General features: G+C 40.3%; 1 protein-coding gene across 3 annotated transcripts in view; it reads right to left on the bottom strand.

Moving 5' to 3' along the window:
* Positions 1-21,347, bottom strand: part of lhfpl2.L (LHFPL tetraspan subfamily member 2 L homeolog) — an 83,108-nt gene that overhangs the window by 23,353 nt on the left and 38,408 nt on the right. For 2 of the 3 annotated variants that reach the window (XM_018265477.2, XM_018265470.2), the window contains one exon: positions 17,933-17,999. The gene's annotated coding sequence lies outside the window, so the exon portion shown is untranslated. Of the gene's footprint in view, positions 1-1,716; positions 2,194-17,932; positions 18,000-21,347 lie in introns of those variants that run through there. The other variant, XM_041569009.1, reaches the window with a different exon arrangement.

A 21,347-nucleotide genomic window follows, 5' to 3' on the forward strand; every position in this document is an offset into this window, starting at 1 on the left:
GCAGAGGACTCTTGTATGTGTCTATATGTATTTTGTGGTCACAGCCTCATTGCACCCCCGCCTAATGTTTTTAAAAAATAGTGGTGAGCACAACTTTCCCTTGTTTGTTATAGTTATACAAGAGCAGTGACCAGCTCTATGTTGTAGCTCCCACCCTTCCCAGCTATAGTCAGGTGATCCCACTGGTGTCTAATAAAAGGGCAGCCAAGTATGGAGGTTTACTTTGAAAGCAGCAAGAAAGTTGCAGGTAAAACCTAGTCCCTTTGTAAAATGTATAATGAAGCAATAGAATTCTTAATGAATCAGATGAAAATTAAGCGTAGGACTGGCCAGATATGGGATGACTTTGACGTAGTTGGCCAGCTTAAATATATTGCAATATATGGACAAACAATCCCTGTTTTGTTTAAAGGGTAAGGCATTTTTTAGTAGCAGTATGCACAAAATGTCGCTGTCTTAAATATATTGATAATGGGTTGAGTGCAGAGGACTCTTGTATGTGTCTATATGTATTTTGTGGTCACAGCCTCATTGCACCCCCGCCTAATGTTTTTAAAAAATAGTGGTGAGCACAACTTTCCCTTGTTTGCATTTCTATCGTACCCTGCAAGGTAGTTTTCTGCAGGGGAACCAGCCACCATCATCATCCTCTAGCTTCCATCTAGAAATGTGCACTCTGACCCGCCGCACCACTTTATATACCAGCACTCGACCATTCACTGATATCAGAGGGGGCAAGGTGAGCAAATCTATATAAATAAGCACCACCCAGGGAATAGTAGGGCTGGTACAAAAGGTTGGTCAACATTTCCTTGTCTTTTAAATAGAAGAACTTGCCACAGGTGGGTAGGGGGAATTCTGACCATTTTCCCAGAGAGGACCAATGCATTTGATATACACAACATATTCAGGATAAATCTTAAAATGCACACTGAAATAGCCCCCAAGCTGTAGCGGATGGACAATACATCTCTTTTTTAGAGAATAGAATTATTTATCTTATAGTCATAAAGGAATAAATGGTTCATTTGTGTGTTCTTTTAGCAAAGTTGTTTGACAGCTGGACATTCCAAATACCAAAATCCTGACTGATGATGGAATCTGTTTGTTAGACCAGGGTAATTAGTGATTCACACTCATGAGTGAGCCAGCTGCAGCTGGATAAATGTAGCGAAGTTAGGTGAGTCAGAAATGAGATCACTAAGCTCCAATTATAATCGATGACATCACTAAGTACCATTTATAAGGATATAATTTACAGGATATCCATGGCTCTCATGTATTATAACAAATCGCTCCGAGTGCCATCCCGCCGGCGATTTAGATTCTAGCAGGCAGGAAGGCAGTTCGGGGAGATTAGTTGCACGAAGAAGAGGCGATTTGTCACCGGGCGACTAAATCTCTCTGAATCTTCGCATGTGTCTCTGCCCTTAGATGTTGATGAATTAAGGGATTAACAGTATTCTCACACTGGAAGAAGACACAGGTTTACAATGTGTGATTTACCTTTCAGTTAATAATTGACAATGCCCTCAACATCTGGGAACTTGTACTGTTGCCTATTCCAGGACTATAGAAGGTTACCCTCTAACCAAGCCTGCATCATTCCCTTTTAATGAAGGCGTAAGTGTGGAATCATGCTAATCTTGAAAACACAAGAACTAATATGGGAATGGCTCAACGCTTCTATCAGAGAGGGGCCACCAACGTACTTACCCTCTGCTGACCTGTGTTTGCGTCTGGTCCAAGAGACCAGGAATGGCTGCAGATGACAGAACATCAATGTCACTATTTATGGCTCTGCCCCAAGATGAGACTCTCCCTGCACTTGTTCATTCATGGTGGCAATGTCTTTCTCAGTTTGCTGTCACAGTTGTTCCTAAAAAGCAGCTGCACTTTCTCAAGGAGATTATTTTTCCCTCTAATCAGATTGTTTTAGGAGTCTTAGGTTCCACAACAAAGACAAACTGATCCTATCTGACATGCTTGAAGGTTTAGTTTATCTGCCACAGGATCCATTTGGACATATTTTTACTTAGAGGTGCTCTGTTTTTTTTTGTTTTTTTTTGCTTACTGGGGATATGGTGGAGAAGAGCTACACGTGAGGCTGTGGAGTGATAGTGCACCCTGCCTATGATAAAAAGACAACACATGCACTAAATTAACATAAAATATTTTTTTTATCCCAGCCTTTTCCTTGTAATTCTTACTTTGTACAATATCATGCTACAGCAGTCCCAGAGCCACCTCATCATACAAATATATACAGTAGAAACACTCATGCAGAGGGCATGTGTTTCTTCTCCAGAACTGCTCCTGTGGCCATAAAAAATTAGGCTGATACTTCTAATTTGGTGGTTGGTCTATGCCCATTTTGGGGTTACATGTAAAGGTGGTAGATTCTTATAATTTCAGTTTCAAACTGGATGATGGGAAGAGTCTAACTCACTATCTGGATTTGGACTTATGATGTGCAAGTCAGGAAAAACTCAACGCGTACCCAAACCTAACCCGCAAAAACTTAACCCAAGCACAACCCTAGCGCATAAAATATTGCAATTTTAGGACCCACACCCAAATTTTCCTACTTCATAAGTTTCTTCTGCATGCGCCTCTGCTTCCAAGAGAAGGAATCTTCAGTAGTCTACTTCCCCAGTTTAACCCGCACCTAACCAGAAACAGCAATGGTCACCGAAATTGCAACCCCAACCGGAGTCCTGCTGGTTTCCAGTCAACCCTCACATCACTAATCTGGATATCTATAATAAACCTATCAAAGAACAAGGGACTGCTTTGCTTGCGTTTACTAAATTCCCCTTGTTATGGAAAGCGCCAAAAGCTACGCTTTTGTTTCTTCTCACCCTGGGGAAAGTATCTGTTCTCTTTCACATACAGAAGTGTGGGAAACAAGAATATAAGAGATGTGTTCCCATTGTAACTCTGCATAAATGCATTTGTTCCTGTCTTGTTTGTTTTGCTTCTTCCAGAATTCCACCCCTTTGCCTCAAATGCACCACAATAGCTGTCGCTTTGTTCCAAAATAAGGCATAATGAATGTCAGTGTATTGTAATGTCTCTGTGCAGTGGCACGCTCATCTGTTATACTGTACATGTGGAACTGATCATATACTGATGAAATAATAATAATAATGCTATAGTAGAACGCTGTATGGATTTCCCCAAAGGGGTGAGGGCCATAAAAATATCTAGAAGCATCACATCTGCCCCCCTGGGCCTTTAGGGTTAAAAGCAGACAAATTAAAATAATTAGTGAATTTGCCACATTGTATTCCAAGAATTACTGCACATATATGCGTGTGTTCGCAATTTACATTCACATGTACCTAAACATTTTTAGATGTTCAGAATACTGAAGATGTTATTACACAGGTTTAAGCAAACTTATGTTTTATCCCTCCCTGTTGCTCTCTGAACATATTAATGCACAACTGTTTAGGATGCAACGGGAGAGAAGATAAGAGCAATTCAGATCTGAATGTTACTGCCCCTTTAAAATGCCAGATTATATGTGAATTTCCAAGTGGGGATTTCAACAGCTGTCAGGTCAGTTTTTGCTTGCATTCATCACATTCTTAATTACCCACTGACATATCTTCCCCCAACTGCTGAAATATATAAATCATATTTACACACACGTATAAGTATCATTGTTTCCTGGTAAAACGGAAAAAAGGGACCTTAGAGGATCATTCACCCTAGAAGCAAATTTTAGCAATAATGGCCACATGAGTGTTTGGATGAACTACTTAAAAACTGCTCTGAAGAAGAGTCAAGTGAATATGGGGGGGGGGCAGTGACACTTTTTTTGGGGGGGGGCACTCAAGGGATCAAATATTTTCCTACTAACTGTACATAGCATAGAATTAAATAATATACCAGCAATAGAGAACTATTAATGTTGGCCCTTATGGGATGTAACCACTATATACAACTCTGCAGACCCATATAAAAGCACTTGGCTTTTATATTATTAGTGGTTAGGTGGTGGATGAAATTTTTTTACTTAAAGGGCATGTATTATGTTATCAGTTAAAAGGGGTTCATTTTGAGTTAACTTTTGGACAGGTATGGGATCTGTTACCCAGAAACCGGTTACCCAGAAAGTTACAAATTACCCATAGAATACAATTTATTCAAATAATCCAAATTTTTAAAAAGGATTTCCTTTTTCTCTGTAATGCTAAAAACAATACCTTGTACTTGATCCCATCTAAGATATAACAAATTCTTGTTGGAAGCAAAGCCAGTCTATTGGGTTTATTTTGTGTTTTCATGATTTTCTAGTACATTACGGTATAAAGATACAAAACCCCAGGTACCAAGCATTCTGGATAACATGTCCCATACCTGTATGATGTAGAGCAGTGATCCCCACCAGTAGCTCGTGAGCAACATGTTGCTCTCCAATTCTTAGGATGTTGCTTCCAGTGGCCTCAAAGCAGGTGATATTTTTGAATTCCAGGCTTGGAGGCAAGTTTTGCCAAACAGAGCCTTCCTGTAGGCTGCCAGTCCATATAAGGTCTACCAAATAGCCAATCACAGCCCTTATTTGAAATCCCCAGGGACTTTTTCATGCTTGTGTTGCTCTCCAATTCTCTTTTTACATTTAAATGTGACTCACGAGTAAAAAAGGTTGGGGACCCCTGATGTAGAGAGTGATATTCTGAGACAATTTGCAATTGATTTTCATTTTTTATTATTTGTGGGTTTTTGGGTTATTAAGCTTTTTATTCAGCAGCTTTACAGTTTGCAATTTCAGCCATCTGGTTGCTAGGGTCCAAATTAGCCTGGGAACAATGCACTGATTTCAATAAAATACTGCAATATAATTAGGGGAGGCTCTGAATAGAAATAGGAGTATTAAAAAGTAGTAATAACAATACATTTGTAGACTTACAGAGCATTTGTTTTTTTGATGGGGTCAGTGATCCCCATTTGAAAGCTGGAAAGAGTCAGAAGAAGAAGGCAAATAATTCAAAAACTATAATAAAAAAATAAATGAAAATCAATTGAAAAGTTGCTTAGGTCATACTATATCATACCATAAGATAACTTAAAGGTGAACCATCCCTTTAATAGAGCCTGCACCCTGGTTGGTTAAAACAATAATATTTTGTAAAGACACTGCCCCGCTCGCAACCACCTTGTTGGGGAAGCCACAGCTTGTGATTCTGAATAACTCAAGTGCTGGGGGTGCCCAAAGGGATGATCATTCACCACTACAGCCAGCCTCTCATGAATACAGAGCTGCCGAATGCCTTAGCACTATCCAGAAGGGTATGTACATCAAACAGACACATTGTATACAAATGCTGAAAGCTAAAAGAGGGCCCTGCTCATTAGAGCTTACAATCTAAAAACACACTGCAGTATAAGGTCACACTGGGCATTTTGGGGAGACTAATCGCCTCGTCTTTGCGGTGACCAATCTTCCCAAGCGCCTTCCCTCACTCTGTGCTAGCTAAAATGAAAAATCGCCGGCGCTAATCACATGCGCCAATTCGTTTTCCAAAGTCGTAAGTTTCCTCGTGAGGCAACTTCAGGCGACTTCCCAAAACGAATCGCTGCGTGTGATTAGTGCCGGCGATTTTTCATTTTAGCTAGCGCAGAGTGAGGGAAGGCATTTGGGGAGTTTGGTCGGCGCAAAGACGAGGCGAATAGTCGCCAGGCGACCAAATCTCCCCAAAACGCCCAGTGTGACCTTACCCCTTATGCTGCTTACTCAAGCAAAACTGAATTGATGGTGCCATCGGTACTCAGTGTATAAAGCTTTCACCTCTTTGTTTCCTGTCCCTGTAATTGCTTAGAACTCTTATCTCATGGCTGTCTCTCAATAAAATGTTGCTGACAATTACCCAGTCATTTTATGTCCAACCTTAGATCAACTCTCCCCAGATCAGCTGTGCCAAATCAGAGCTCATTTGGAGGAGATTATGGATCCTCGTGCAATAAAGCATTTGCTGAGCAGCAGTCTGTGGGAAACACCACTCACAGCAACGGCAGAAGATTTACTGTACAAATCCCAATGAGGAACATTATGAGTCAGGAGACACAGTAAACAGACCCTTTTAATCTCCCTCACAATGGTAAGTGTGTGGGGAAGAGAAGGCACGACAGCTCCGAGGAAAAGGCTTCGGTGCGTGAGGTCATTTAGTTGCTTTGGCACAACATGCAAATTTGATGTGATCTCATTAAAACTTGTTCTTAGACAAAACAAGGCTGGACACTCATTTTTAATCCGCCACATGCTTTGCCTGGATTTGACTGACCTCAACTCATTGATATTTGCTAAACATTTAACATTTTAGCCCTATAATTCTTTATCCTAATAGGGCACAGTGGTGTCTTAATATTGAGGATATGTGGGGCCAGCATCATGGCACATCTAGGGCAGATTATTTGTTTTACCACATGCCCGAGTGAGAGATTATATTAAAGGAGTTGTTCACTATTAAATTCACTTTGAGTATGATGTAGAGCAGTGGTCCCCAACCAGTAGCTTGTGAGCAACATGTTGCTCTCAACCCCTTTGGATGTTGCTCCCATTGGCCTCAAACAGAAGCTTATTTTGAATTCCAGGCTTGGAGACAAGTTTTAGTTGCATAAAAACCAGGTGTACTGCCAAACAGAGCCTCAATGTAGGTTGACAATCCACATAGGGGCTACTAAATGGCCAACCACAGCACTTTTTTAGCACCCCAAGAACATTTTTCATGCTAGTGTTGCTCCCTAACTCCTTTTACTTCTGAATGTTGCTCACGGGTTCTAAAGGTTGGGCATCCCTGATGTAGAGAGTAATATTCGGAAACAATTTGCAATTGGTTTTCATTTTATATTTGTGGTTATTTGTGGTTTTTGAGTTTTGAGCTCTCCAGTCTGCAATTTCCGCAATCTGGTTCCTAGGGTCCAAATTACCCTAGCAACCCTATAAAATACTAAAGTTAACAGGAAGACGACCACCCCTTTAAAGTGATATCATAATGAATGAGTACCTTGAGTAGACTACAAGCTACAAAAGTCTTTAAAAGGGCAACCTTTGCGACACTAGCCTCCAGTTGGACTGATATATAGATAGATGATAGATAGATAAATAGAGAGAGAGAGAGAGAGAGAGAGAGAGAGAGAGAGAGAGAAAGAAAGAAAGAAAGAAAGAAAGAAAGAAAGAAAGAAAGAAAGAAAGAAAGAAAGAAAGAAAGAAAGAAAGAAAGAAAGAAAGAAAGAAAGAAAGAAAGAAAGAAAGAAAGAAAGAAAGAAAGATGCATACATACAGGTATGGGACCTTTTATCCAGAAAGCTGAAAACCTTGGGTTTTCCGGATTACAAATCCTACCTTAATTTCGATCTTCATACCTTAAGTCTACTCAAAAATCATATAAACATTAAAGGAAATATTCTGTAAAAGACAAGAATGTGCCAATGCATTACATGTGTAAAATTTGAGCAAAAACTAGTCCTGCCTATCTGTTCCACTTCCTGCTGCCCCCTTTCCCAGGCTGTGCAGGGGAGCCGGCGGCACTCAGCTCACTGTACTGATAGGATAGGAACAGCAGCTAGGCTCACCTGATAAGGAACTGTCTTTTCCTTTGCTTGTGTGACTGCAAGGCTGTGATTGGCTGTCCCCTCCTACTGTGCTTCTGGCAAGGACCGTTAGGACACGCCCACCCCTCATTTAAAACATGTATCAGATATATAGGGAACTCCAATAAAGGGGCCATTTTTGAAGATAATGTTAATATACAGCCAAAAGTAAAACCAGCACCATAAAGTATACATTATTGCCTACAAAACTAGGGGGGTTTCATTTATCCAATATGTCTCCTTTAAAATAACCCCAATAGGCTGGCTTTAATTCCAGTTAGAATTAATTATATCTTAGTTGGGATCAAGTAAAATTTTAACTTATTTGGATAAAATGGAGTCTATGTGAGAAGGCCTTTCTGTAATTTGGAGCTTTCTGGATAACAGGTTTCCTGATAACTGATTCCATACCTGTATATATAAAATGTGAACTGCTATGGATATCCCTAATAATCATTACCATTAAACATCTATGGGTTTACTTCTGGATATAAATACAATACATTTTTAGACAAACCGCGTCCACTTGAGTGTGCAAACCCCACTCACTTATCATTTACATTGAGGGCGGCATTTGAACCAATACTGAGAGGGCAATGAATGACCCAGGGAGACAATGGTGGCATTGTAGGAAAGGAGGGGAAATCTGCTACAGTTAGAGGGGTCAGATGGTGCTGCGGGACCCTACTCTCTGTTCAGCCAAAGAAGGCGTAATTAGAAAGAACACAAAACGAGCAGATGGGATTCATTATACATCCTGGCTCTGTTTCCTCTAGGATTCAAGAAATATTACACGGTGACAAATGCACTTAAACATGTGTCTGGACAACTTGCAGAATGAAGTATCAAACTTATAAAAAAATGATAGTGTCATGTATTTACATAGGATGTTCTGAATCATGCCAGAGAGAGCCTTTTCATTCATTTCCGATCAGAGAGTGTGATAGAGATGAATCAATCTACTCGTTTCCATTGCCATTTCACACAACTACTCTGCCCAAGAACTTTTATCCCTCCAATAAAGGTCATTTGCTGGAGCGGATTTTTTCCTCTCACGTCAGATCTGGAAAGTTCACCAAAGTCTAAAACCCTGGCACAAATCTACTCACATAATAGGGTTAGGCACAGATTGTGGCACTTAAAGGGAAAGATATAGCAGGGAGAGAACATAAGGAATAGCAGTAGGAAGCACACGAAGGGTAAGGGCACTGGCTAGAATCTAAATCTCCGGTGGAATGGCACTTGGAGCGTTTTCCAAAGTCGCCTCATGAAAAACGTCACCATCTAAATGGCAGAGGTCCATTGAACCATTTAAAGACGTTAATTGCCTTCCTGAAATTCGAGTTTTTTTTTTCGGAAGAAAACTCGATTCTTATGAGAAAAGGCGCAGGATACATAGTAGATAACAGATAAAGCCTCATTCTACAGGGCTTATCTGTTAGCTGCTATGTAACCTGCACCTTTTCTAATTTTTTCCAGCTTGAATGGCTGCCCCCATGGCTACACAGCAGCTTTTTTATATAAACTATAGTAGTCTTTCTGGAGCAAACACAGAACTTTTAGGGCAGAGACACACGGTCAGATTCAGGGAGATTAGTCACTCGGCAACAAATCTCCTCTTTTTCTTGGGCAACTAATCTCCCCGAATCTGACTGTGTGTCTCTGCCCTTACCAGTGCAGGGCAGCAGTACATTATATTTTAATTTCTTTCAGCCACTTATTTTTTTTTGTGTTACTGTTCCTTTAAGAGTATAGAAAGCATCTGCCCCGGGACACAGTAGTAGAGGGGAAGGGATTAAACTGTACATAAAAAGGACACGTTAATATGTGTATAATGAATATTACAGTGTATAATAAATACATTACAGTGTATAATAATAACTCTAAAATATTTCAGAATATACATCATCAGGAATCTGAACCTTTCCACTGTTACAGAACTACATCTTCCAAATCCCTCAGCCAACAGAATATTCTGCATTGCCTAACTGATATTGATTGGCAAGTTCTCTCAATGATATTGGAATTTCTTGAAAAAAACCAAGTGCCATTTACAAAGGGCCCACAAGGCATTGCCTATGGGATTTATAGTTGACTCTAAACTGTAGTTTTGCCTCATTAGCTTCTGATTTCTGGGAAAGATGAATAAATAAGATTTTCTTTCATGTTCTTTGACAGACTTTGTTTGCAGAGCTGAAAAGTTCATTCCTTAGCAAACGTGCTTTAAAGGAAAGTACTCTATTACAGTACGTGAGGTTTCAGAAGACAAATATGTCTGTATTATATGGCTGTCAGAGCGATACAAAAAAAAACTTCAGCTTGTCCCTGCAGTGAACCAGCTCCTTTACTAAACGTGTGCAGGTGTTGCCTTCTTTAACCCTTCCCATCCCATGCAGTCTTTCCCATGCCCTAATAGAGCTGCACAAGTGGGGCGTTAGGCGTAGGACACAGAGTCTCACTCGCAGCATCACATAAGAGAATTTCATCTCTGTATCATTTGAGACGTAAAATGAAAAACACATTTTTGCTTAATGAAACTAGAATTTTACACACAATTCTAATATACACTAATTACAAATTGTCAATGGTTTCAAAGTTATTTGTAAATATAGGTATGCCCTATGCCACTCACACTGGGAGCGAGGTCTCATTGAGGGCGGCCATGTTGGGACACAGCCTGCAAATGATACCTGCAGCTTGCTCATTATTAGCTAGGTGGCTCACTCATGAAGTACATGCATGAGACTAAACATGACAGCCTGCACTGGAGCATTTTTGCAGGAAACAAATGTCCACAGAGAGGTGCCCTTTAAAAAAAAAAAAAAACGTGTATCAGAAGCAAGTGGATTAACAGACCTGTAAAGCCTGCAAGTCTGATGGAAGCTCAGAATTGCTCTTAAAAAGTCAATTTCAATAGAAAACCCTAGGAAAGGGACATACGCAAGTCTAGACTGGGGTTCAATATAGGCCCTGGCATTTCAAGTAAACGGAGACCCAAACAGCCCCCACAAGCCCAATAAGTAGCGGCTGTACATGGCATCTTACAGCAACCCCTCTGGCCACAGATTTCCAGTCCTGGCCTGGACAGACGAACAGCACTGCTTTCACACAATTACATTTTCAAAGAAATTTCCAATCGATGAGCATTTTCAATGAACATATATCAAAGTTATTTGGAATTCCAGTTTGTTTCATTGGGGAACATTTTATTTTTGGGTTTACCTCCCCCATAACAATCTAGTCACTGGACAGAGCTATTTGTGCAGATTTATATCTATCTACCTAAATTCTCATATTCTTTTCAGCTTAGTGTTTGTGCTAGACAAACCCTGCACTTGTTATCTATTAAATATGAATGGCGGCTTGGCCATTAGCCCAAGTTAACGGTACATAAGAGCTTACAGGCAATGGAACACAGGGAACTTTCAAGTGTTTTTTCCCTGTAATGGTTAGCACTTCTGAGTGCGGATGACAAAAAGCTTTCTAAATCAATCCCCACCCCCGTTGACTTGTATGGCAATATGTATGAATGCACACGCTCGTTATCCACCTAGCTACTAATTCCCTGTGTGACCAAATGTTTGGAATTGTCTCGTGTGTAACTGCCCTAATTAGCCACTGCCTTTATCCCTTTGAATTTCTCTTATTGAGTTTTTTATGTTTTATGATTATTTAGACCTTTATCACTGCCCTAGCCTCTCCTGTTTTTTGTATATACTGACTTTTCCATATACATCTCTCTTCAATAGCCCAGGGCATGCCAGTGTTTGAGGTCTACCAGCTGTGCTATGGCTTTTACTTGAGGAACCTACTAACCACCTTCCTTATGTTAGACTGCAGCTTACAACTTTAAGCCACCAAAGGCTCCCAAGCTCATCCAGACTTTACAAAATGGTGTGGGGTATTCCAAACACTACTGTAAAGGCCCCATAAACAGGCAGATATAAGCTACCAACAGATTAAGTCGGCAGCTTATTGCGATCAATATCTATCCAAAAGTTGGCCAGACGTCAATCGGCAGGCTTAAAAATTGCGTCAGATCGAGGACTGCATCAGTTTGTTGATGAGGTCCTCGATCCGACCGCTGGTTTTCACCTCATTCTGAGGCCTACGTTGGGCCCACGGTCAGTTCAGCCCCATATCGAACACCTGAAGGTGGCATATCGGGGAGAGACCTCGCCAAACGAGCAGATCTCCATATGGTCAGCTTTATATGTACATTCCTCATTGCAATGTAGGGGACAAGGAGTCCACTTACACCACACAACATCTGCAAGTTGGCCTCCAAGTCTAAAGTCACAATAGTAAAGCCTGTCTAGTTGCCTGGTCACACATAAGATCATGCCCATGTCCATATCCTCCTGGTCGTGACCTGCTAAGCCCTACTCCTTACCTGGACACTGCAAGAGAGGGTTGATAGAAATCGAGCTAGTAAAGTCTTAAGGTGACCATACTAGGGATGCACCGAATCCAGGATTCGGCCTTTTTCAGCAGGATTCGGATTCGCCGAATCCTTCTGTCCAGCCGAACCGAATCCAAATTTGCATATGCAAATTAGGGTCAGAGAAGGAAATTGTGTGACTTTTTGTCACAAAACAAGGAAGTAAAAAATGTTTTCCCCTTCCCACCGCTAATTAGCATAAGCAAATTAGGGTTCGGATTTGGTTCCAAAACCGCATGGCCCTTCCTCAGTGACCACTGAGGAAGGGCCATTGCGGTCCCGAAACTTTTGATCACTGTGAAGTGTCATGAGCACCATGGAATAAAGATTGGGAACCCCCCATTTGCAGCAGACAAGGTATTGGCGTCAATCTTTTTCAAATTGTATATTACTGGCGAGTGGCTAGGCCAGGGCCTCTACCTAATCCTCTTATAGTGTATGGCCAGCTTTACTTATTCTTTAAGTCATCAAACCAATTAGGACTCAGGTGGCACCCAACTAATATCAATAAAAAGTTAGGCAACAGGTAGCTGCACCACTAAACATTTCATTTTCCGTTGATAGTAACAGACAAATGATAAGCACGCCTATCTAGTTTACTGTTAAACCTCTAAAGCTGGCCATAGACGCACAGATCCTATTGTACGAATCGAGGATTAGTACGATTTTCGGATCGTGTGTGGAGAGTGCCGACATCTTTCGTCCGGCGGATCCCGCTGGAGCCCATTGCACATCGTAATCGGATTGTTCGGCCATACGGCCGAACCTTCAGATTACCCCCGATATAGCCATGCTCGTTAATGGCATATCGGGGAAAGATCCGCTCGTTTGGCGATGGCACCAAACTAGCGGATCTTTGCGTCTATGTCCACCTTAAAGAAAATTCCTAATTGTGCCATAGCCCTTTACAGTGTTTATCTTTTTGACCCCTGGCCCTATATCAAGTTCAGCAACTGGAACAGGAACCTGTTTGTTTCCACCAAACTAAATGGTCTTTAAAAATATAAGTGCACAGCACCCACTGAAACCTTCCGTTCCTACATACAGTATATCTTTGGTATGGCTATTTGTACAGTAAGATTGCCAACGGATAATACAAGCGGAAAAGTAATGCCTCCTACACAGCCTCCCACATCCATTCTCAGGAACAAGACATGGAAACATTTACTAACTCAGATATAGTAATTGCTGTTCAATGCAACAGATGTTTTGGAATCACATGAAAAAGGTCCACCCTCATTAGATAAACCTCAAATCCGCTTGTAAAATGAATTACAAAAGGTTCCCATTTAGAGTTATGATGACAAGCTTATTGTTTCATTGTAAGCCAAGGTTAGAAGATCTGTTGGTGCAACTGTGCTTTGACGCTTGTTAAACACCTACATGGGCAGAGAAATTGACACAAGTTATAATAGTTTTACAGCACATTAGTTTAAGGGTGTGGGAGAAAAAAAAATTACAAAAATGTTTTTTTTTTATATAAAAAAAGGTAAGGTAAAATTATTTTGTACAAAATATAACTTTTCATAAATAGAGAAAATATTGGCATGAGAATAAAAAGTAATATTTGCTCAAATTACTACAGGTATGGGATCTGTATTTCTGTAAAGCGGTGGTAAACGTTTAGTATGTTATAGAATGTCTTATTCCTAGCACATTTGAAATTGTCTTTACTTTCCTCTTCTGCTTCAAGTTTTCAAAGAGGGGTCAGTGACCTTAGCACCCCCAATTACTATTGCTCTGTGAGGCTACAATTTTATTGTTATTGATACTTTTTATTACACATCTTTCTGTGCAGTAAATCACAGTCATATTCCAGTCTCTCATTCAAACTGCCTGGTTGCTAGGATAAATAAGAGCCTAGTAACCAGATAACTGCTGAAATTGCAAACTGGAGAGCTGCTGAACTAATATCTAAATAATGGGAAAACCACAAAAAGTAAAAAGTGAAGGCCAACTGCAAATTGTCTTAGAATATCAATGTCTACATCATACTAAAAGTTAATTTGAGAGTGAACTACCCGTTTAAATTGTGTATGATCACTTCCCTTTGCAGAAAATAGGGATCCCTGCTAGCGTGGCACAATAAAAAGGAGACTGGCCATGTATTCAGCCAAGAAACATGGGAGATTGCCATACTTTTAGAAAATAGAGGAAAAGTATTTCTTAGTAAACACACATCTGTAGTTTCATCCTTACTCTCATAAAAGGCACTGAATTGTTGGTTTATGAAGACCCGCAAAGTGGTACGATTTTAGGATCCAATAGGGCAGTCAGGCATTATCAGGTCCTTGTCCACAAGTGTCAGATGGACACGAAACGCGTAAGGCTTGATGATGTTCAATAAAGTATTTTTAATTTTTTAACTTTTGGTCTGACCTGGTATGGTTTTCAGTGTGCCTTACACCCTGTATTTTCGTTGCTCCTTGGCCACATCTTCCTAGTTCAGCCCAACTCTTTCCACCCCCAGAGTGCAGCACAAGGAGTTCAGTCTCTGTTAATATCGGCCCCTGTCTGCCCCTTTCATAAACTTGCAAGAAAGAATGGAGATACTTAAGAAAATTAAAAAAAACAAGAGTAACTATTACTGGAAGGATGAAAACATTTTTTTAAATAAAACAATAACACAAAAACTTCCTTTGAAGAATTAGAGGTTATTGTTTGGTCAAATGAAGAATTAGCATGGGCCATGTGGATTTTTCTTTAGACTTCTGGCATATAGTTTCCTCTCTGTGCTGCTTCAGCAAATTGAAGTGAATAAAGCAGAGATTGAGAAAAATGCCTGGCTGCACAAACACACATCACGAGAACTTTAGTGAGGAGAGCTGGGAGGAAAAAAATGGAAAATGCAGAAGTGGAAAAACTAACTCACATCATCTGATGCATCGTATTGTGCCAAGAAGTCTGTCAAGTTTCTCTATTTCGAAATGTCATTGTCTTTGCCTAAACCAGGACGAACCTTTTAACGTAATAATGTATATTCATTCCACATTGTAATAGCTCATTGCACCAAGGCTAATGCATTTGATGGGCATGAAGTGTACAATAACTTTCATGCTTAGATACATTATATTTATGTTATTACGTTTTTACTAGGGATGCAGCAAATCCACTAGATTTGAATCTAGCAGAATCTTTGAATACTTTGTGAAAGATTTGCCTGAATAACGTACAGAATCCTAATTTGCAAACAAGGATAGCTCTGAGAGATGCATCATTTTTCAGTAAAATTAGATAAACACTGCACTAGTTTTATGATAAATTAGAAACTGGGGACCTTATTTCATTGGAGGCTAAAGATGGTGTTTAATTTAAACTGACAGGAGCAAGCACTACAGCCCAGTTAATAAAGTCAAATAGTTTTCAGGGCTTTTCCAGGAGAGCAAGCCTTCATGCCTCCCACTCATAAATACAGCACTGCCAAATGCCAAATACAGCACTGTATTTATTGGTAGCCGAGCTCCATTTTAGACCTGGGTAGGGTTACCACCTGGGTAGTGTTACCACCTGGGTAGGGTTGCCACCTGGCCAGTATTTTACCGACCTGGCCAGTAAAAGTTATGGTTGATCCCAATGTTATTAATAGGGAAAAAAGATAAATATATAGGAAGGCTGGTATTTTTTCCCAGAAAAGGTGGCAACCCAAGACCTGAGGCAGGGTGCGAAGTGTGAAAAATATCGTGGCTTGCACCATTTTTGGCACCCTGCTCCATGCATGATAAAGAACCCTAAAAGCAGAGGCGATAAAATGTACAAATGCAATGACCAGACAGATGTTTGCTTTCATTCTTTTAATCGACTTTTGATTGGTTGCTATTTGTAACTGCACATGTGTTTATCACCCATGTCTGTAAGCCCTATAGACTAGGGCCTTAATTTACTCACCACCTCCACCAGTGGAAGGATAAGCTGTGAAACAGCTGGGATGCCTAAAGTTGCACTTCCCTGCCCAGGTCACTCTTCTCTTGTTGTCTGGACATTTATTCCAAATAACACTTATGTTTAACAGATATCCAGGGCAGCTCTCAGATGACTTGAAATGTCAGGGTTAATAAGTCTTTTAGCTGGATAACTACAGGCTAAGTGGAGGAATCTTACTAGTCTTGTGCAAAGGCAAATGAAAATATTGCCTGGTCTAAATAGTGGGAAAAACATTTAGAAGAAACATAATCATCGCCACTGGGTAAACAATGTTATCATCCTGCTTTGTTCCTCTTATCTATTCAGTGGAAATAAAAAGTTGTGCAGCATCCCTGGCTCACAGCCTGCAGCCCTCATCAGCCACCCCCTGACTTTCATGCATGAAGCGTGTGTCATCTGTAGTGTCTGCAGCTTGGCGCTCACTACTAACTGCCAGCTTTCCAGCTCTTGGTACCTCTGCCAGCACTGCTGTGGGAAAGTAGTTATGTTATGCAATTAAATGGTCATTTTCTGATGAACAGTCAACACCATGCTGATCTCATCAGATGAACTCAGGAATGACTAGCGGGAACGGGGGGTTACATATAAACTGGCCGGAAGGCTGGACACAAGCCAGAACCTGAGCTCATTAGTTTGGCCTGGATTACCCCAGTGTTACACAAGCAAGAATGGCACATCATCAGGGTGAATAAAAAGGAGCACAGCAATGTTACCACTATGATAGGGCAGGGGAATGATGGCTGCTGGGAAAGGTCACTTCATACCTCAGGGTGCTTTAATATAGAGTCCATTTGAGGAGAATAATGCTAGTTTTTAAAATGTATTTCCTTGCACCTTGTACTTGAGAATAACTAAGTTGCATGAATCCATATTGGTGGCAAAAACATTCTACTGGGTTTATATCATGTTTAAAGGATTTTTACCAGACTTAAAGGAGACCCGTCACCCAAAAAAAAAAAAATATTCCAAATCCTATTTTATCATGTTAGTCAAGCAAAATTTACTTACATTGTATAAATTATTTGAAACTCGTTTCCATTAGTCTGGGAATTCATAATTATAGCAAGTAGGCAGGAGCCATATTGTGGACACTGTTATTAAGACAAGCCTTGTATCATCTCAGAATCTTGTTTGTGCACCTTGTTTGTGGAGGACCTGATGTCCATCCCCATGCACTGGCTACACAATTAAATGGTTAAAAGAACTGGGGGAATGTAGGGAGAGTAGTGACATCTAGGAAGTGCTGAATGGAAAGTGAAAGTAATGATCTGCCTCGCCTCTATGCCTAAGGCATAGAGGAGGGGCAGACAATATTTGATTGACAGCTGAGATTTTTAAATAAGTTTACAACAGCTATGAATGCTTTAATAAAAAAAAGAATTTGGATTTCATGTTTAATTTGAAAAGGACTTTTGTTATACAGCTTTTTATGTCGAGTGGCAGGTCCACTTGGAATTACAAGAATTCCAGACAATAGATCCTATACCTTACAAGGAAATACAAAGGAATTCTAACTTGGAAACAGACCGCAGGTGATTGAGTTAACAAGGTAGAAGCTGCTTGTTTTTCCTCTGCAGATACGTCCCACCGCAACCTTCTCAGAGTGCAAGTAAAATAAGCATACAGGGGGTGAGGGGGGCCCCATCTTTAGTTTAAAGAAACAGTGCAGCAGCCAATATTATTACTTATATATAATAATTAGCCAGTGGGCACTACCTTAGCTAGTACATTCAACATGGAATTGGGCCCAGTAGAAACTGCAAATCAAGACCTTATCAATGCTCAACCTTGACTCTTAACATTGCACACTACGCTCCACTCTTTGATGAATAATATTGGTAACCTTGCCTCCTGTACCACCCTCCCCATGACTGACAGTTTGCCTTGAACACATGCAGACCCAATAAGATAATTAAATGTGAATATACAGTGAGCACTTTAGAAGAGCAGAATCCTGTCACCGTAACGTACCTGTCACATTCCAACAGTGTTCTTTATGCGGCATAAAGGAAAGACGTATCAGGGGTAATGGTCGTCACTGAAAGACAAGGGAACATTATCATTCATACATTTGAGTAAAACAAGTCTAATTCAAATGAATAGTACATTTCACTATTAAATACCGAAACAATTCTTTCCTGTTGGTTTTGCAAAATAAGATTTTCATCAAATGACCTTGTGTGTTCATAAGTTTAGCCAATTACGATAGTCCAATCCGTATCAAAACATTATTAAGCCATGTCATTCATGTATATTAATACATATCATCTATAGAGCTATGTTAATAGAATTGATCTAACCATAAGACAGAGATATGCTTATTGGCAATCTCTGTTGATTCTAGAACATTCCAATACATTATCTTTAAAAAGGTGGCTACACTTTCGTTGCTCCTCACTTCATCATTAAACGAAAACTATACCCCTCAAACAATGTAGGTCTCTATAAAAATATATGGCATAAAACAGCTCATATGTAAAACCCTGCTTCATGTAAATAAACCATTTTCATAATAATATACTTAGTAGTATGTGCCATTGGGTAATCATAAATAGAAACTTGCCATTTAAAAAATAAGGGCCGTCCCCTGGGATCATACAATTCACTGTACTCACAAACATACTAACAAACCATACATGTTAGGTCACATGAGCCAATTAACAGACAGAGTTCTGTCTTTTGCTTTAACACTTCTTCCTGTTACAGTTAAGATGGCCATAGACGCAAAGATCTGACCTCGATTTGTACGATTTTCGGACCATGTGTGGAGAGTCCCAACATTTTTCGTCCGGCGGAGATCGGTCGTTTGGTCGATCGGACAGGTTAAAAGATTTCTGTCGGCTGCCGATAATATCTCTGCATGTATTGCTGATCGTACGATTTTCAGTGGGTCACTGTCACTAGCTTTGTTGGACATAAGACTTTCGTACTATTGCTGTCAGGGGCAGAACATCGGCTGATCTGTTCTTTTCTAATTTATTTGAGATGGGGACGTACGATCGTTTGTCCGATATTGCAGGAAAATCTTTGCGTCTATGTGTTGCTTAAGTGTTCATTTTGGGGGTATAGTTTTCCTTTAATAAATATTTTCATTGCTGTGCACAACTTTATATTTTTGCCATTAACTTGCTAATATTCCGCACATTGCAAAGGTTTAACAATTGTTGCTCAGAAAGGCGAAAGTGTGCTCCGTTGCCTCTGACCCCTATATTTGTTGCACAAATTATTCTTATTTTGGATGACAGCTGTGCCACGTTTCATTCCGAATCAGTAGCCTGATTGTATACAGATTGCTGAAACCAATATGGAATTTGCAAACATCTCATTAAAGAGGTTCAGTTACAGCTGAAGCCTGCAGTCTCAATGGAAAAAAGATTTCCTTTTCTGAAAGAGCCAAAAACCGCACGCAAGGACGCCATCCCATTTATTCTACAGATATGAGCCAGATAAGGCAATGCACAAATGCATTCTCATAATGACTACATGATATACACACATAAATATATATACGAATAACACATACACAATGAATCCTTCTATAGGCATGGGATCCATTATGTAGAAACCCATTATCCAGAAAGCTTCGAATTACAGAAAGCCCAACTCCCATAGACTCTATTTTATTCAAATAATACAAATTTATAATAATGATTCTTTGTAATAATAAAACAGCACCTTGTTCTTGAGCCCAACTAATATATAATTAGTCCTTATTGGAAGCAAAATCAGCCTATTGGGTTTATTGAATCTTTACATGATTTTCTAGTAGACTTAAGGTATGAAGATCCAAATTATGGAAAGATCCATTATCTGGAAAACCCCAGGTCCAGAGTATTCTGGATAACATGTCCCATACCTGTACAGGTATGTGATCTTTATCTTAAAACATCTTTTCCAGAAAGCTCTGAATTACAGAAAGGACATCACCATAGACTGCATTTCACTCAAATAAATTCAATTTTTACAAATTATTTCTCTGCAATAATAAAACAGTAACTTTTACCTTGTACTTGATGCCGAACAATGGTGGCCCCACAATAGCCAAAGGCTCAGTCACACCTGTGATTTGACACTTAGAATTTTGCATCCGAAAAAGAGAAAAAAAATAACTTTATCCTAACACCAAGTACCCATTTCATGGGAAGCAATTATGGGGGCGCACTGTGTAGAGTTGAATATCAGACATTTGTCCTTCACACAAAACCCATCTAGGCCTGATTGACTGCCGGTAGGTTCTCCTTAGAGAAATCAAGGAGGAAGCTGAATTATTAACAGTGAAGTGGGTGATGACGTTGCATTTTTAAAGAGGCTGATGAAAATACAGACACCCTTGAGATTTATTTAAAATATGGTTTTACTTACCACAAACAACATGCCTACTTGTGGCAGCATTTTAGGCCTGACATTACAGTTACTGAATTCAAGACAAGGACATCTAATGCTGAAATGCCGTTTTATCTACACGTCTCTCACGCTGGTTCCAGGATGCGCTTTGGAACACAATTAAGGTGGCCATACACGCACAGATGTCATTGTACCAAACGTGGTTTTGTATGATATTCGGTGCGTGTATGGTGGGAGATGAGGTAACTGATTTCGGCAAAAGCCTTGGATATTGGTCATCTCTCCAAACAGACAGAATGGAAATTCTTTATTTGGCACCTTTGAAGGAGCCTGAACATCAGCGAAACAAAGGGTTTCTGTCATGATTTTTATGGTGTCGTTTTTCTTTCTAAATTACACTGTTTACACTGCAAGTAATTCACTCTACAATATAAAATTTCATTCCTGAACCAGCAAATGTATTTTTTTTAGTTGTAATATTGGTGTGTAGGAGCCATCTCAGGTCATTTTACCTGGTCATGGGCTTTCAGAAAGAGCCAGCACTTTAGGATGGAACTGCTTTCTGGCAGTCTGTTGTTTCTCCTACTCAATGCAACTGGATGTGTCTCAGTGGGACCTGGATTTTACTATTGAGTGCTGTTTGTATATCTACCAGGCAGCTGTTATCTTGTGTTAGAGAGCTGCTATCTGGTTACCTTCCCATTGTTCTGTTGTTAGGCTGCTCGGAGGGAAACAGCGGCGAATTTAGTGGGCGGGCGCCCCGAGGCCATGCGGTCCTGGCACCCGCATACCTGCCTCCAGTGCGAGCGAATATGCGGGCCTGCAAAGGAGTGCTGGGAATCTGTGCTCCCCAGTAAGCAGCTGGGCGGCATTCCGCCCCCATTATTCTGCCGCCCTAGGCCTGGGCCTTTGTGGCCTCGCCTGGTGGGAAAGGGAGGGGGTGATATCAATACAACTTGCAGTACAGCAGTAAAGAGTTTATCAGAGCACAAGTCACATGACTGGGAGAAACTGACAATATGTCTAGCCCCATCTAGCCCCA

This window comes from Xenopus laevis, chromosome 1L, assembly GCF_017654675.1.
Source record: "Xenopus laevis strain J_2021 chromosome 1L, Xenopus_laevis_v10.1, whole genome shotgun sequence".
Classification (NCBI taxonomy): domain Eukaryota; kingdom Metazoa; phylum Chordata; class Amphibia; order Anura; family Pipidae; genus Xenopus; species Xenopus laevis.